At 39.6% G+C, this 17,739-nt stretch overlaps 1 long non-coding RNA gene across 1 annotated transcript; it reads left to right on the forward strand.

Annotated features, from left to right (window-relative positions):
• The first annotated feature begins 3,560 nt into the window (after positions 1 to 3,560).
• On the forward strand, positions 3,561 to 14,552 carry LOC117942014. The gene is made up of 3 exons (XR_004656042.1): positions 3,561 to 3,572; positions 5,210 to 5,215; positions 14,470 to 14,552. It is a non-coding gene; the product is annotated as an uncharacterized LOC117942014 (long non-coding RNA).
• The last annotated feature ends 3,187 nt before the right edge of the window (positions 14,553 to 17,739 follow it).

Here is a 17,739-nt window from a genome sequence, read left to right on the forward strand (position 1 = left end):
ATACATTTGGAAAGTGCATGCGTTAATATCCCACCTATCAATTGGGGTACAACAATACGCAGTAAAATCTGGTCTGCGGCTCAATAGCTCATTTGTCGCATGGCGCATACTGTATGTCCTACCCAACAGGGCCAAAGACCGTGTCCCAGCCTCCACTTAATAGCCTTGTAAGTTGGCAGAAAAATAGGGAAATCTAGAGACCCTGGTAAAGTACGCTTTAAAAACACCACATGGGTAACTGCATACAGTACATCTGTGCTAAATTGTTATACAAGCTACATTATTATTGAGATATTTTAGTGGTAAATTAAAAGTAGAAAAATGGGGACAATGTGTGATCAACTAAGGGGCATGATGTTGTGGTGACAACATCACTATTGACAGTCAACATGTGTGATGCTTAGAGGAAAGTTTGTGGCCAAAGGCTGCTGCTGGAAATACTCAGGTCAGGGTAATCTGTAGGTTCATAGTAAACAAGAACTTCCAGCTGGGCCAGCGACCTTCAACAATGAGAAAGTGGCTTTATGATATCATGTTAGCAGATGCTTTGTAGAGCTCAATGCTTTACTTTTGGTAATTTGTGTGCACCAGTTAAATTTAAAAGATAATTCTGTACTCTCCAACAGCGGCATGTAGACCAGAAGGCAACTCAAACTACTCTCTTTATCACTCTCTGGACCCACACATAGAACTGTAGTTGAATCATAGACTGTATATTAATGGACATGTGTGCGCATGTGGGAGAGCACCCATTGGTTTGTGTGGATCTGCTATTCGTCACTGAGTTTGCCGTTAATGGCGCAACCATCCTGGTTGAGGTTTTGACAATTTTAGATGAGAGGGAGGAATGAGGGAGAAGAGGCTTACGCTCTGTGTTTCGATAAAACACCGCCTAGTTTGTTGCCGATTTTAAAATCAAAAAGACCATAATTCAAAAAACGTAAATCATTGTGTGTTGCAGAAGACTTAAAACTAGCGATTGAGACCATAAAGTCATTATGAAGATGTATACTGATAATCAAATCTAGTGAGAAGTGGGACACTTGCTTATAGACTTCTACAGAAATAGACCTCCTTTGTCGCCCCTTGCTGGAATTCAGATAGAATGCAGGTTTAAGGCACTTCCTCATTTTGCTAAACCGGATGCGTATTCTATTACTATTTACAGTCTATTGGTTGAGTTCAGCAGGTCTAGTCACATTTTCTGGGATGGTTGAAAGGCATTATGGGAAATGTAGGTATCAATGACTAAGACAAAAGTAGGTGCGGTTATCAGGGTTTGTGGGGGAGAGGTCTTAAAAAGTCTATAATTTCAAAATCAAAATTTTAAGGCCTTAAAAAGTATTAAATCAAGGCTTTAGTATTCTTATAGATCTTAAAATTTTTTAAACTGGTCTTAATTTTCAATATATTATACTATATATTTCTATATCTATGTAGCGCTTTACTCTAATAAACTCTAAAGAGTAATCTCTTATTCTCATTTAAATTATCCTGCAGCGCTTCAGAATGTTGTTTTTTTATTCCATGGCGTTGTAGTTTTTTTCTTTTGCTAGTCCAAATATAAGATATATAAATATAAAATGTCTTAAATTTGCAATGTGACTACAAATGAGACCAACATGCAACTTATATTGCAGCCAATTAGCTCGGTCTTAAATTTTCATTTACAATGTTCTTAAATTTGATATGATTAAACATGGAGAAACACTGGGTAAGGGAAGGTGTAAAAAGGTGTAAAACTTTGACATAAACAGGGAATGCGTTGTACACAGAGTGGGGAGACTGAGGTCAAGGAGGAAGATTCCATTGTTTATCCAATGAACAGCAGGCAGTGAACAGGTCACGCTGCTGCTGTTGCCATGATGGCCTGTTGTCTGTCAACACCTCTTTAGTCAGGATGAAGGGCTGGAGATCCTTACAATTAACCAAAACCAAAACATGAACGGCAAAGTTAGCCAGGAAGTTGGTTGAAAGACTGATCCTTTCACTTAAACAAGATTAAAAGATTTCCACTTTACACTCAGTTTGTGTATCAAAAAGACAGCACAGTGTTTATGCTGAAGGCTTCTGTAGATCCATGTTGGTGTGTACTTGTGGCTTCAAACAGGGGGAATAGTAACCCCTGATTTCCACCAACTGTGAACTTCTGCCGATCGGCTCCAGAAAAACAGTGAAGTCAATAGATTTCCATTAATGTCAACCTGTGTATTTTCACTGACTGCGGAGCGGCTTCGTTACCACTCCATCCCAGCTCCGGTGATCACCCTCCGAAGCAGATCTGCAGAGCTTCGATCGATCGAAGTAGTGACCACCCTATTCATGTGATAGTATTACTAACGTCCCCACTGTTACAGTAGTTGGTCCTCTAAAAACATAACGGAACACTTACCGTAGCTGCAGGGGATCCACTTTGTCCGGTCTGTACTATTGATGGGATGGCCGTATACTTCAGCATATGTTTCATGGCATTCCGTGTGGCTTATTCCATTATTTTATTGTAATAATCCACAGTGAAATGTTCTGAGCATTTTTGGTTGGAATTCTATGAAACATCATGATATTACCTGGTCTACCCTGTTTATTATCACAGCTCTTTACAATACAGCACTTCAACACCAATAGAGCAGCATAGTTCCAGCATAGTTCACAATCATAACTATGCTTTTAGTATCTAGTAATTGTTGACTCTATTGCTCCAACTCTGAGCAAACTCCAGGCAAACTCTCTGCTCCGTGACCGTGACTAATGCTGGGGGTGTCAGACAGAGTCACAGCACGCACAGAGATGAGAAGGGTATGTATGGATTTGTCTAACTCTGGGGGACACGATGAATAAGCTGAAGTCCCAATAAGTCGGCGTGTTCCTTTAAGGATCTGCATCATCGATCTGCTTGTCTCCCTGCTGCATAGTCTCAACAGTGACCACTGCTAATACACATTAACAGCGAAAAAGTAATGAGCCATCCAGAGATACCCATTCTGAGACAAGATTTAATGAGCTTTTCTAAAAACTGAATTATTTTTGTTTTTATTATTATTTATGTCTGTCCCATACAGATTGCACACAAAGACAGTGGAAAGCCAAGCGGACACACACGGACAACAGAATTTGCTTTAGGCAGCCTGAGCTGAGGCGAAGACTTGTCCACCTGAATTAAAAATATTTCAATTTGAACAACAACAAAAACCTTTTCATGTGAAGAAATATTGGATAAAAAAAAAAGTTATTGTGTAATAAAAATAAAACCACCTCCAATAAATCTTCAATAGAGATGTCATACTAACAAATTATGTATTACTTCATATTCTTTATTAATTTAAATTATTGGTTCATTTGTATGTTTTGTATAATTTTTCACATTATTTGATGTCATCTTCTCTACTTGATATTATTGACTTTCATGGGTCTAGATTTTTCCAGGTCCGTCTGTATTTTCAGCCAGAAAAAATTAACGTGCCACTTTATGGCAAGAAATAAACAAGAATTTGTCTCAGTAGCTTTCTTGAGTTTTACAGGACGTTTGCTGACAACATGACAAAAGGGCTTCCCATAGGGTGCAAAGGAAGAGTGTGAGACATATGATGCTCTAAACTTTAACACAATAAACATCGATCTTTAGGAAGAGGGTGACACAGAGGACACAGAGGAAAATGAGGCAGCGATAGGGCTCGTTAGGAGGACACTAACACTTTTCAAAGATGGAAGACAACTATATTTCTGGTGTTTTGGCATTGAATAGGGAATCAATCAATCTTATTTGTCACATGAAATTGTACGAGGTACAATTCCAGTAAAATGTAATTCCATCACCTCCTTTAATGGCTGAGCAGATCACCACAGAGAAAAAGAGTTTCCCTGGTTGAATGGCGCCAGCACTCCAGGATCCAACCAAGTCTCAGCGAAAGGACACCACCGCCACCCCGCTCAGTGTCCAACACCTGCACACTGGGGTGTTGTTTATTAAGAGAGAGAAAGGCTAACACTAGCCTGTATCCACGCTCCATCCATCCATCCGGGACTGCTCTGGAGCTAAAATAAGATTCATCGGATGTCCTTCACCTTTCACTTTCTTTGTGTTGTCAGTCTAATCTTTGGTTGATTTATGAGTACTATGTTTATCTGCTCCACAGATCTCTGCAGGGTTAATCAACAGTTTTCTGTTGAAACACTAAAACAACTTTTTATAGAGCACGTTTTACCAAAACAAGTTCCTTCCCGAAGCTATTTTGCAGAGGCCCCGTTATTGCATCCGCCAAGACAATTGTGATTGGTTAAAAGAAACTCAAATAAATGTTACAATGTTTTTCTCCTATCCCAGAATGCTGTGTGGACTAGCAAGACTGCAAACATTAATATTGTATTAAGATCTCCATCATGGGTGATGTAGTTTATTTCATTTTTATCACTGCTGTGCATGTTGTAGGACAATGTGTTGCTTGGCTGTGTTTTGTTGCTTGCATGGCTTCCTGTGAATGTGGATACTGTTTATGTGTAACTGTGCTAATGTCTTCCTGCTTCATGTCACGCTCCATGACTTCTTAAGAAATCTCATTTGTGGCTCTACCTGTCTTTATGGTGTCTTATTGACTTCTATCTGTACAGTGATCCTGTGTTACTGTCTTGCTATTTCATGTTGCTCTGGTCTCAAGACATCTTGCCAAAGTAAGGCCCTATGAAATCGGTTTTATTTTTTATTGCTTTTAATTTTAGTTAAAAAAAACAGACTAATATGCTGTGTCATAAACGGACATATCATCTTCATTATCTCCAGCGGTATAACAGCTTCAGCACACAAACGCCTTGCATCTGTTGATTTTGTCGTTGCCTCAATGGTAACCTGGAGGGATTTGCCTGCTATGGATTTAGCTTTGTTCTTGAGATCAACTTTTGATTTTCAAATGGTCGTCACTCATGTCTTTGCGGGTCCAATTAACAGTATGTTGACAAAGCTTACAAAACAGTTGCTGTACAGACTCACAGTAGTCGTTGGGGTATTGTTAAGGCCGGTATTTAGCAGTCAATTGAGAGTTTCTTAATTTTTTTTTGCCACCGTTGGCTTATCAGGAGCCACTCGCTTTGACTTATTTTTTTTTTCACGCAACAAACTCAATGGGAGGACATGTGGTTACCAGGCAACATGTTTAACAATGGGCCACAGTTTAGGTGGAGACCTTTCGATGCTTGTTGTTTTAAACTGAAACATGAGAAGGAAGTAAGGGTTTAGTCAAAAAAAAATTATACATTTTTCTATGACCGTCCAAAATGATAGGAATAAAGGCATGACCCTCCCCAACAATGTATTGATGCTTTCTGTACTGGTTTGCGCTTGGCAAAGATGTAACAGACAATGTTATATACAACCATGACACACATGTCTCATCTCACACATCACACTCCATTGTTATGGTGGCCATTTCAGTAGATTTACTCACTAACATTGTTGTGGAAACACAATAAGCATGAAAACTAAATGCACACTTCTTGCATTACTTCAAATACTAAGTTACTCTTCTAGTAACCTAATATTCACATGAAATAAAACATTGAGACTATTCAAGAAAGCACTACTCATTTGTAGATTCCGTGATTCCGTCCGCGTTTTCCGCATTACGGAAATATAGGGCCCTAACAAAGGACTACAGTTGAAAATTAGCTTGCTGGCTAGCACTGGCACATTTACAGAAATGTTCATTAATGTGTGCTGTCCTTTATAAAGTTTGTCCAATTGCTAACACACTAACATGACATGCATAGCACAATTATTTAAACTGACACACAGAGAGAAAAACCTCTTCTCCAGTCTCCAAAGGTCTAAACCCATTTTCTGCCTTACAAACATTTTGCAACATAAAATGGCACTTTTTAAATGCACTGTACACGGTTCTCTATATAAGACACAACAATGTGACATAAAGTCACATGTTCAATGTCCCCACATGTCCCATTTTAAAACACTGACACTACATGAGCTAATTGGCCAATATATGTGCCACCTGGCCAAACACTTCAATGGTTAATTGTTACCACTTCAATCAGGAAGTAAGCACTATGGAAAGGTGACAGCTGAGCACCTTTCTTTTTTTGCAACAACAGTGGAAGACGTTGCAGAGACAGGAAGAAGAAAAGTGAGAATGAGAGGGGAGGAAGAGTGAGCGGTAGGGGTAGAGCTAGAGCTGGTACAGGAGTTCATGGACAAAGAAGACAACAACTTTCAAATAAAATCAGATCAACTTGTTTGGTGAAAAATAAAAAAATGTTTCAACAGCATGTGTTTATCTGTAAATATTTCTGTGCATGTGAACAATCTGAAGAATTGTATCAACTATTTTAGTGTTATAACAAAGGATACTAAAGATGAGAGAGCTTTTCATTTTGCCACACTGTGTGTAGTTGGTTAGACAAGAATCTGGTAATATGAATGAAATGTTTGGTGCAAAAGTTTGATTTTGATAATGCAATATGTAGTTTTGGTTGCAGTGCTTCATTTTGCAGGACAGATGAGGTACTTTGCAGTTTGGGTGTGTGGTTTTGTAAAAAGTGTTAAGTATTTATGATAAAACCAGACTAGTTTGCGAAATTGTGTTTTAGCAATTGGAAAATTCTGTAAATAACACACTTACAATTTTAAAAGACTTTTCCTAGGTACCCCTGGACCCTCTGTTGAAGATCTCTGGTTTAGACAAATGGAAAGAGGCCAGCTTCAGAGAAAAGGTCTAGTAAGGAGGTCTATCGGTGTCCTTCTTCCATGACTCATACGGGTGGGCTTGCACATATGGTGTCTTAGCATATAAAAATAATAAAGCAAAACCAGAGACTACAAACTGTCAAACCATGAATACCTACGGTGGCTCAGTGGTTAGCACTGTTGCTTCACAGCAAGTAGGCACTGCAGAGTTCAATCCGCGGTCTGGGCAGAGTCCAAGCAGGGCCTTTCTGAGTGAAGTTTGCTTGTTCTTCCCATGTTTGTGGGCTGTTGCTCCGGTTTCCTGCCAGCGTCAGATGCATCATCTAGGTAACTACTACGGTTGGAAAATAGCCAGCTGGCGCATTTACCTAATAAATAAGTCTTGAAAAGCTAGCAGCAAGCACTGTAGTCAGTCACAATGGAACCAGAATGACACTGTTTATGAATCATAAAGGCTGCTCTGCTTTTTCCTTCAGAGCGCAACCAGTTAACTCTCCACCAGCAGCACATTCCACAGTCTCCACAGCTTTCATACAAATGGTCATCTATGGGAGATTTATGGCAAACAAATATTAATCCACATTCTCCTCAGACACCAAACAGCTATTGGACATCAACACATCATCGAGAACTGTCTCACTCATGATGCTCATGCAGACAATCATATATAACACTGGTGATATGTGGGTTGAGGGTAGTTTTCCATCAGAAAATATACAGACAAGAGTTTATCAGAATTCATGATCTGGACAATTTCTCTTTCCCAAAAGACGACTTAGATAAACTGAATTAGTGGCTTCAGCTGACAGATTGAAACCAAAGACTCTGGGCCCTGCTTGTCCATCAACTTATACTTGGTAATTCATACACTTTAAAGTAAAAAGGCTACATTGGCACCTCTCCAGCTACTAGTCCACCACCATACTTTGGTCCGTGTGGGGACTTGAACCAGCAACCCTCCAGTTCCAAACCCCCAACTCCCCTACAAACTGAACTACCGCCACCCATTTTGGGTTAAACTGTGCCTGTGATTAATTAATTAATTAATAGGGAAATTGTTCTAGCACTAGTTTTCCCTCAGTCCCTGGAGCCATGTGCTGGCTGCGTTCCATTTTAACAGTACCATACAGTAGATCACTGGTAATCATTGTGCGGCTTGCGAGCCTCGTGCGGATCGCCAAGCTATAATTTGTGGCCTGCATGGCATTAAATAATATGGTGATATGATCATGCGGTCAATACAGATATTTCATAAAAACAATAAAAACAAGCAAGGCTATGACATAGCCCTGACTCTGCTCTTCTACAAACTATTTAGATTTTGTTTTTTAAATACCCAAAACAGCAGCTCTACAAGATAGAAATATAGAATAGAAAAGATATTTAAACTTGCTCTGCCCTTCCATCCGTAACCCTCACTCACTCACTCACTGTGAAGTTGCTAGTTTGGGCGTGCTTTCCAGCTTTTAGCGCCAAATGTGCTCTTGGATGGTTAGATACGCACACTGCACAATGACAATAAAGGTTTAGTCTAGTCTAATCTAAAGGCTTCTGGACCAAACACTACCCATTCGGACATGTTTCAGCAGTAATGCAACCCGGATTTGGGAGAATTTAAAAACATTGGCATTTAGTTAGCGGTTGACACTAATAGAATGTAGCAGCAATTTCTACATTCGCAAAATCACAAAAAAAAGCTTTCAAACCAAATATTACTAACAGGCAAAATGTTTCAGGAGTAAAATGAGCAGTTATTGGGGAGAATTTGCTGACACTGGCAGCCAAGGTGACACTGTTTATTGCCGTTAGCATGTAGTTACATGGGACAATGTTAACACTGCAGTGGCTTAAAAAAACACTCCAGTCCCGCCTACTTGGAGTAGATAACCAATCACAGAAGGCCGGCTTAGAGTTGCATAACACTTAGCCGAGAGTAGAAAAAACTGTTGAAACCGGAGCGTTTAGAGATCACAGAGATTGGTCTAAAATACATTTTCCTCATTATATGATGTTTTGGCAATGTTTAACATGAACATCCAACATTATAACATTGTAGATATGATAGAAAACACGGAAAAGCATAATATGTGACCTTTAAATTAGATCAGTCTGCTCTGGTTGCCATTTTCCACACTAAAGCAACAGGAAGATGCAGTGGGATACATTTTAGAGGAGATTAATGCAGTCATACTGCAAATGTCCCTCTGCTGCACCAACAGAGTAAGAATATATTTGGCATTAATCAGCTCAGTGGAGGGGAGCGGACAGAAACTGAAGACCCCTTTCAAAAGTATTGATTCAAACAAATGTGAGATGAATAAATGTCAGTCTTGCCACTTTAAAATGATCAATTGTCATGCCAGAAAGGCTTCTCATAATTGAAACTGTGTTGGTGGAGCGTTAAAAAAAAAATGCAGGGTTGACAAGCAGAACATGTAAAACAGACAAACGCTTTGTGTGTTTTATTCTGATGGGAGACGAGACGTGAGAACAGAACAAGATTTGAGTTTTTCTCAGAGACACTTAATCAAATAACACAGGATGGAATATTTGGACAGTCTGGGGTCGCACACACACACACACACACACACACACACACACACACACACAAACACACACACACACACACACCATCTAAATTATACTGGGACTGAAAAAATAAAAAGACGCATGTGAATTAGTAACTACATGTTTCTCTTTAAGAAGAAAAGCAGATGAAGATGGACATTAGTAGAATTTCCTGTGATACCGGAGCAATCCCGGAAGTGGAACATCGAAGATTTGGACTAATAGTGATGTAACCTGGGGACAAGTGACCCACCGTCGTGATACACAAACCCCTGGGATGAACCTGAAGTTACGTCAGTAACCCTGACGGCCAGTAGTAAGTCCTGTCCTGTAGGCTAGTAAGCTACAGGACAGCGTCTTTCAAAACATGACCTGCGCGAAAAAAAGAAAAGAAAAAGAATTGTACCCAATATTTCCGGAAATGCACTTCCGAATGAGTCTCTCAAAGCCCACAAAGAAAGGCAAGGATCAATAACCAAGCTAATGGCAATGAGCCTGAATGAGAATCAGATAGTATATGAAGTGAATTTACAGAGAAACATCTGCATACTACTTCCATAGTTATGAAAAACAATAAAGGCTCTAAATAACCCCCCACCACAGCCTTTGTCACCTACTGATTGTTTAGGGAAAAACAAAACCAAATAAGTAAGAAAACTAAAACAAGTCTGTTGTGTGTGCTGACTGTTTGTTTTTTACAATAATATTTTGTCCAAAAGTTGAGCAACTTGCTCAGTAAACAACGTACGGGTGTAAAAACTTTTCTTACTTTTTTAAATCCAGAACAAAAAAAAGTGCCTGATCAAGTCGTTGTTTAGGTATACTTCCGTAAGACACAATGAGATACATAGAGCCCGACCGATATATCGTCCGATATTAGGCATTTCCCAAACTGTCGGTATCGGCATTTATAATGGCTGATTTAAAAATATATATATATATATATTTAAAATGTTTTTAATATTCATTCATCAGAATCATTTATAATGACCAATAATGATTCTGATAAATTAGTATTTAAAAAATAAAAATGGACTGTAATAATAAAAACGGAGCGTTGGCGTTGCATAGTTTGTCCACCAGAGGACACTCTACAACATCCCTGTTTGCAACACTGATTATTTTATAATGTGTTTTTGTTCAAAGGCTTTTAAGTGGCATATCTTATTTTTATACATTTTATTTATCAGAACTTTAATGTATTTTGTTGTTCCTCGCTTCTTTTTTGACAACAAAACAAATTATCATATTATTTTAGTGAGAACTCTTTAATAACTACCAATAATTAATGTTAGGGAAATCTGTTTGTTTTGTAACACGTTTCTGGACTAAAAAATATATATATGGGCCAATATATCAGCATATCGGATTTTTAAATAACCAAATATTCTTATCGGTATCTGCCTTATCTTTTAGTAATTGGGCTCTAGAGATAAACAAATGTTTGCACATTCATTGTTTTATGTATCTACTGTATATTGCTGTTATTATTTCTTATGAAGATATGACAGCCTCGTCCTGCAGTTAAGCTCTCCCTCCTCCTTTGTCCATTTAAAGCGTCTGCGGGTTCTAATGTTATCCCTGAGTTTAGTCGACCAACTAGTTGACCACTCCAAAAAAGGTGTGTGTTCCTTTAAAGGTTGCAATGAGTAATGGGATTTTTGTATCAACAACAGTGATACAATTTAGAGTAATTCTCCTGATATATACAGTTCCCCTTTTACTAAAAATACTTGGGTGTTGGGTATTTCAATTTTCTTTATTGTTTCCCCCAGCTTAAGCTGTGTTTGGCGCAGAGGACTGGGTTTATGAGACAGTCAACGGCAACACATGATGAAGTTGATGGATTGTGATTTCATGAAGGAAATGGCAGAAGTGATATGCTCAAGATTGATTATATAGTAATCCTTATTCTAATTTCTTATTAATATCATGTTTTAGGTTCAGGATTGTTTTCCCCTATCTTTTGTTTTTTGTCTTAGTAACTTTGTTTTGCTACATAAAGGAAGCTTTTGTTATTATGTCAGCTGATTGCAGGTTATAGTCAGAGATAACACTTATGAAATACTATATTATATAATATATTTACACACAGAACATTGGCTTCACACAGCAGTTTATCTTCTGCATTTTTTGCAGTTTAGTTAAGACTCCACAATGTCTGCCAAGGTGTTGTATTTGGAAAAATGTAAACATCAATTAATATTCTGGACACAGTTTCACAACAATATCAGGCACAAAATGTGTGTATGCGTGTGTGCGTGTGTACGTGTGTGTGTGTGTGTGTGTGTGTGTGTGTGTGTGAGAAAGCAAGCGAGAGAGAAATCGAAAACACTTTAACAAAAGATACAGTATCAAAACATGCTACTGTTTGAAACTATACCTTTAATGCACTTTATGAGTACTTTGGCTTGACTTTCTACATGTATTTGTATAGTTCATGGAGACTGCCAAGAATAATGACAGAATTTGTTGTTTCGGCAAGTGTCCCCAAACATCTGTTCATGTACATGTGACAAAGTCCACAGTCAGAGGAGGTCAAAGAGGAGAAAGAAAACATCAGACTTTAACACAGGCAACTGGTGTTTCCCATTCCCTACGGACTGTCAACTTTGGATGACTTTATCCAACCGGTTATTACCACGAAAACGAAGTACCCCGTAACCTTAAAAAGAAGCGATTTTGACCCAAATCAAGGCGTTTCTCTAAACATTACTAAGTTGTTGTGTGCCCAAATATAATCATCACATCATAGGAAATGTAGCTAAATTCTTTCAGGAAGACCTAACTTTTAATTGATGCACTCCTAAATCAATTTAGCGGTTATCCAAATAAATGTTACATGTTATCATGCCGTGTATAACTGCAATTAGTCTCTCCTGATTGAAATGTATCTCAGTGTAAATCCTTTCAGGAAGACCTCACTCAGGTCTTAATCAGTGCTCTACCTACCTCAAATCAGCTGTTGGAGGTGTTCACCTTCCTGCTAAACCAATTGTACACAAATGGCAAGGGCCAATCACAGAGTCCCAAACCTGCTTTAAATCTGTTCCCCTTGTGCTGTTCAGCTGTTGTTTCAGGCAAAGAGCTCCACCCCCCTCCCCTCCACCTCAAGTCCTCTACTCCAGCTGACCGGTCCGGAGCCTCCTTCGGTCTGGTCTTCGGGCTCCTTTGTCATCATCATTCGTGTCTAGATTCCATCAGGCGGTTTGATGGTTCTCTACCCCTATATAGATATACAAAAACACTTTGTACATTTTTATTGAGCTGTAAAATAAACCTTATTTGCATATCTGAAAACAAGTCTCTCCTGATTGAAATAAGATAAGTGAAGACTGTGGAAGGAAACAGCAGAAAATACACAATCTTAACTGTAGAATTTCACAACACTTTCCCCTCTTTTTTTGCCATGAGAGAGGAGGCGCATTAGTAAGCTGTGACAGCTCAGTGAGTAAAGAAGAAGAAGAAGAAGAAGAAGAAGAAAAAGAACATTGGCAACAGAGAGGCTGTTTGCCTTGTGCCCCTGTGGATACTTTGGTAGTGGATTGTTTTTCTCTGTATTGTTTAGACTAAAATCTTTGTGGGGATGCATGGTAACATTTTGAGGTTAAATTGTAGCATGCGCTGACAGCGTTAGCTTATGATATTTATGAAGAGGCAAAAACGGACGCAGTGCTGTTGGCTTTACACTCCCTCTGAGACAAGCAGGCACAATGGTGGTTTCTATGCCCTGATGCATGACTGACAGGCTGAGGTTGTAAGGCAAGGCAACTTTATTTCTGCAGCACCTTTCAGCAAAAAAGGCAATTCAATTACATTCCTTCTCACTTAAGTTAGTTGTCTATTAGTTCAATGTTGACAACAGGGCTGTCAACCCCCAGGTCAGACAACAAACCCCACCCTACCACCTTAAGTAACACATTTTCTATGGGAAACCCTGCCCTGGTTATATGAACTGTAGGTTACTCTGTTTCAAAAGGGCTGAGAAGGAGAGCAGGAAAAGACAGAGAAAGCTGAAAGAACAAGATACAAAATCCGAAAGAGGGAGTGTAGGAGAGGCAGAGCACCGGGAGAAGGTCAAGAATGCAGATTGTGTCTAGGAATCTATTCTCTATACCACCAGGGTGTCTGAGCTGCTGCCGACGGCCTGTTGAGCAACCTGTTGATGTATGGGGCGTTGCTGAATAAAAGCGGTTTGTCTGCTGGTCGTCCTGCAGAGCGGAAAAAAACCCACATAAGAATAATTTTTTATATACAGTACGTTTCTATTGGCTGCTGTTACAAAAGGACTTCAGGGAAAAACAGCACTTGTCCTGCAATGTAAGCATCTGTCCAGCTGTAGGAATAAATGCAGGTGCAGATTACATTTGGGAATATTTAAGCTTAGTCCATTAAATCTATATAATGGCTTTTTTGATTGTCGACAAAAATCACTTGCAAAACACCCAGTTTTTTTTACCTTGTCTGACATGAAAGAAACAGCAAAAGCACAAGTGCCTGGAATTATTCAGAGGAATACAGATGCAAAACACATTTTTCAACATGATGCAATATCTTGTCTCTAATGACTTCAAGGAGGTCAGACCTCCTCGGACATAAGCAGTGTGAACCTAAGCAAACCAAACGCAAAACTACAGCAAAGTAAACTTCTTCAGTAAAGTGTTTGCGCACACACACACACACACACACACACATAATGTCACATGGACTGGCACAAGACCAAGAAGAGTCTGCAGTCATGATGATGAATGTCTGTACTAAATTCCATGGCAATTCCTTCAACAGAAAACACGTGACCCGCGAAAAATTGTCACCCTCTAGTCTGAACCAAAGTGGTGGACCAACTGAGCCACCACCCGACTAGTCTCGCATTGCCAGACCTTCCTCCGCAGTGCTGTGGAGGAGGGTCTGCCTAGTCCACACGTGTTCTGGTTCATTGACATTTCTTTAAACCTTTTACAATGATCTTGGGTCGAGCTTAGCGCCGGACAGAGCCACGGTGCTGCTTCAAAATAGCCTCAGGAAGGAACCTGTTTTGGTGGAACATGTATATGTTTAAAAGTTGTTTTAGTCGTGTCACAAAAACCTCAGAATGGACAGATAGTCTGGCTAGCAAGATCTGAGGAGCAGTTAAACATAGTCCTCATAAATCCACCAGAGAATAGAATAACAACATAAAGAGAGCAGAAGAAAAAGGACACCCAGACGAAAAGAAGGACATACGGCAGAATATTTGGTGGCACAGAAGCAATCTCGGAAGTGAAAGGTCATCGATATAGACTACCATTCGAATTGATTGTATGGTACATACTGTGCATAAAATAGGTTAAAAAGTGGCCGGATTGGCAAATGACTATGCTGCATTTCAAAGTATTTTTCCAGGCTAGCCCACCTCAGAGAATCTACCTGGTTATCCTAAAAAAGTTCTAAAAATGCTGTGTAATGTACAACAATGAAGACGAAGCTTCGCCTTTCATCTCTGCGTGTTGTTGATTCTGGATCACCTCAGTGTTCGGCACTCTCCACCTGTCTCAACAGAGTTTGTGCAGGGTGATGGGTGTGGAGACATGTTTATAGACGCATGCTGAAGTGAGCTATTTCATAAAATGTTACAAATAGTAGAGTAGGTAGACTGCAGGCCAAAATATTCCTCATAAAAACGATTGTACAGATTAAAAGTCAAATGGCAGCAGGGACAAATGAGTTCTTAAGTCTGTTGGTCCGGAATCTTGGCAGATTGTTTCAGCAGCCAATTGGAAGCAACTTAAACTCCTCGGAAAGGAGGTAACTGGGAACCTGCAGTCAGCTTCTGTTTTTGAGGGTAACTGACCCCATACCAGTTGACAAAGGAGCATGTTTACAAGAATTGTTTACATATTTGGGATTACATGGTTGCAAACTGGAAGCAGGCAGAAACAGCAGGAGCGCGGCGGCCGTGAAAGCATCGTTAATGATCTGGCAAAAACAGATGATGAGTTGTCTTCTATTTATAGTGGGGAGCTAATGACTGAACTAAGAACAGCCCTGCAGGAGGGAGAGTAATGGCTAGATGACTGAAAAACTGACCTGGTGTGACTAGTGAACAAGTGGAATAGACCGCTGGCATTTTCACTTGTCATAGTACTGGGGGATAAGCACTTGTTCTATTCACGTGTCCCAGTGAGCCATGACATTAGTGAGCCAGCATGAACAAAACCAGGACCCTGAAACTGAAGAAGCTAAATAGAATTCAGCCATCGTTCATTTTATTATTTACATCTGTGCTTTTACTACTGTGACATGTAAAAGAGTGAATACAACAACAACAAAATTGCCGAGTCCTGAGGGAGGAGAGACGCAGTGCAGTCATTACTATGAGGTAAATAATATAATTTAAGTGTTTGTGTGTCTCATCATAAATACTTCTGTAAATACTCACTGGGAGTCTGTGGCAGGTACACAGACTGATCTCATCATCTTCAGCGTGTATATCAACGCTGTTTGGCCTCCATTGACTTACATTACCTTGCAATTGAGTGTGATTTTACGCCATAGCGAGTAGTATGAAAGGGCAAAAATCTGCTTAGGGAGGTTGGACTAGGTGTTAGATGGGTAAAACGCAGGACTTTTACGCAGGGGATCGTAAACTCAACCGCTGGTTTTCGTTTTTCTTCGTTTTCCTAAAACCCAACGGTAGCTTTCTCCTCGCGATAACATAGCAATTCAATTCAATATGGTTTATTGTATCAAATCATAACAAGAGTTATCTTGAGACACTTTACAGATAGAGTAGGTCTAGCTCACACTCTATAATACCAACAATAGTAAGTAGCAACAATTCTAGTAATTCCCCCAAGAGCAAGCATAGTGCAGCAGTGACGAGGAAAATCTCCCTTTTAGGAAGAAAGCTCGGCCAGACCCAGGCTCTTGGTAGGTGGGGTCTGACGGTACCAGTCATTGGTGATTTTGGGGAAAGCACTTTGAACTGCCCTGTTGCTGAAATGTGCTTTACAAATAAAGCTGCCTTGCCTTACCAGTCGGGGATGTGATGAACAATGGCAATAATAGTCAGAATAAAGAAAATGGAACAGTGACAGAAATATGGTAGTAGAAGTTCATGTCACGCAGGTGGCGATAACAAGCCAAGTGGCGTGTATGGGTATTTCTGTTATATCCAGCGTAGACACACATGCTGATAGCTCAAAATGCATACAGATAACACGTCACAATGCTGGAATTCTTCAGTATTTAATTCATTATTTACTGTATGTTGTATGAATGTTTGTACTTATAGTTGCAATTAAATTATTATTAGTTTGTGTGATGTGTATTATTGTTTTGGCTTCATTGTGCATTTTATTGTATTTTTTAAAATTCCCTATGACATATTTTGTGTCTGCTGTACATTTACAGTTACTACACAAATCACAGTTTTCTGTCCTCTTTCATCATGTCACTAATTATTGTTTAAATATACAGTATCGTGTTGGAAAAATGCCTACTCAGTCCTAAAAAACAAGAGTGTATATATAAAGGTTTGGGAGCATCTTGAAACACTTATATGGGGGGGCAGTAGGCTCAGCCATGTGAATAAACAGGAATAGAGTAAAGGCTGCAGAGAAAGATTCCCTGCTACAAGCCTAAATCACTCAGTGGCTCGGCGCTGCTCATTCTCCATAAAAACTCAGAGTAAATGAACTTGATGGTGTTTTAATGGGACGTAATGAGTTCACTGCTGGGAGATGTGTACACCAGCAAGTTTGGCTTTAACTTAAGTGCTGTTTAGATACTGTATGTGCATGTGCGCATGCACAAACACACACACACACACACACACACACACACACACACACACACACACACACACACACACACACACACACACACACACAATCTGCCCAATCCAAACCCACTTCTCCAAATGTAAAATCAGTGTATTCTAACCCCAAAGCTGCATTTCTCACTTTATAAATAAAAAATGGACCACGATTTACATACGTTTTGAATTACTGCCCCACTATCCAATCCACAGCAGGTCTGCAGAGCAGTTTAGCTTCAGACAGAGTTAGAGACTAATTGTGGAACATAGTGGAGTATCTATCTGCTAAAAAGACATATTTCCATTTATATTTTTCCTCTGTACTGACAACAAACATTTCTTTGCACCGCAATCACTTTAAGGTCAAATTATTTCCTTTACCTCTGCTGTACAAGCTGATTTCATCAGGACAAGAGGCCAAATAATGCTACAATCAAAAGACTCAGTCAGTCATCAAAATGGCAGCTCCTGCAGACATCCACTGAATAGTCACAGACGGTAAAAGAAATGGACAATGTGAGGCCATATATTTCCACTGAGACGAGTTAAGTCTATTGGGAGCACTTTTCCGGGGATGGCTGAGCGTGACTGCGTAGCCTCCAACTGAGCTTGAAGACGTAGATGTGACGTGAGCAACGTGTCTGAGATCGATGTGCTGCTTAAAAAGAGCAACTCTCTCAGACCA

This window comes from Etheostoma cragini, chromosome 3, assembly GCF_013103735.1.
Source record: "Etheostoma cragini isolate CJK2018 chromosome 3, CSU_Ecrag_1.0, whole genome shotgun sequence".
NCBI lineage: Eukaryota > Metazoa > Chordata > Actinopteri > Perciformes > Percidae > Etheostoma > Etheostoma cragini.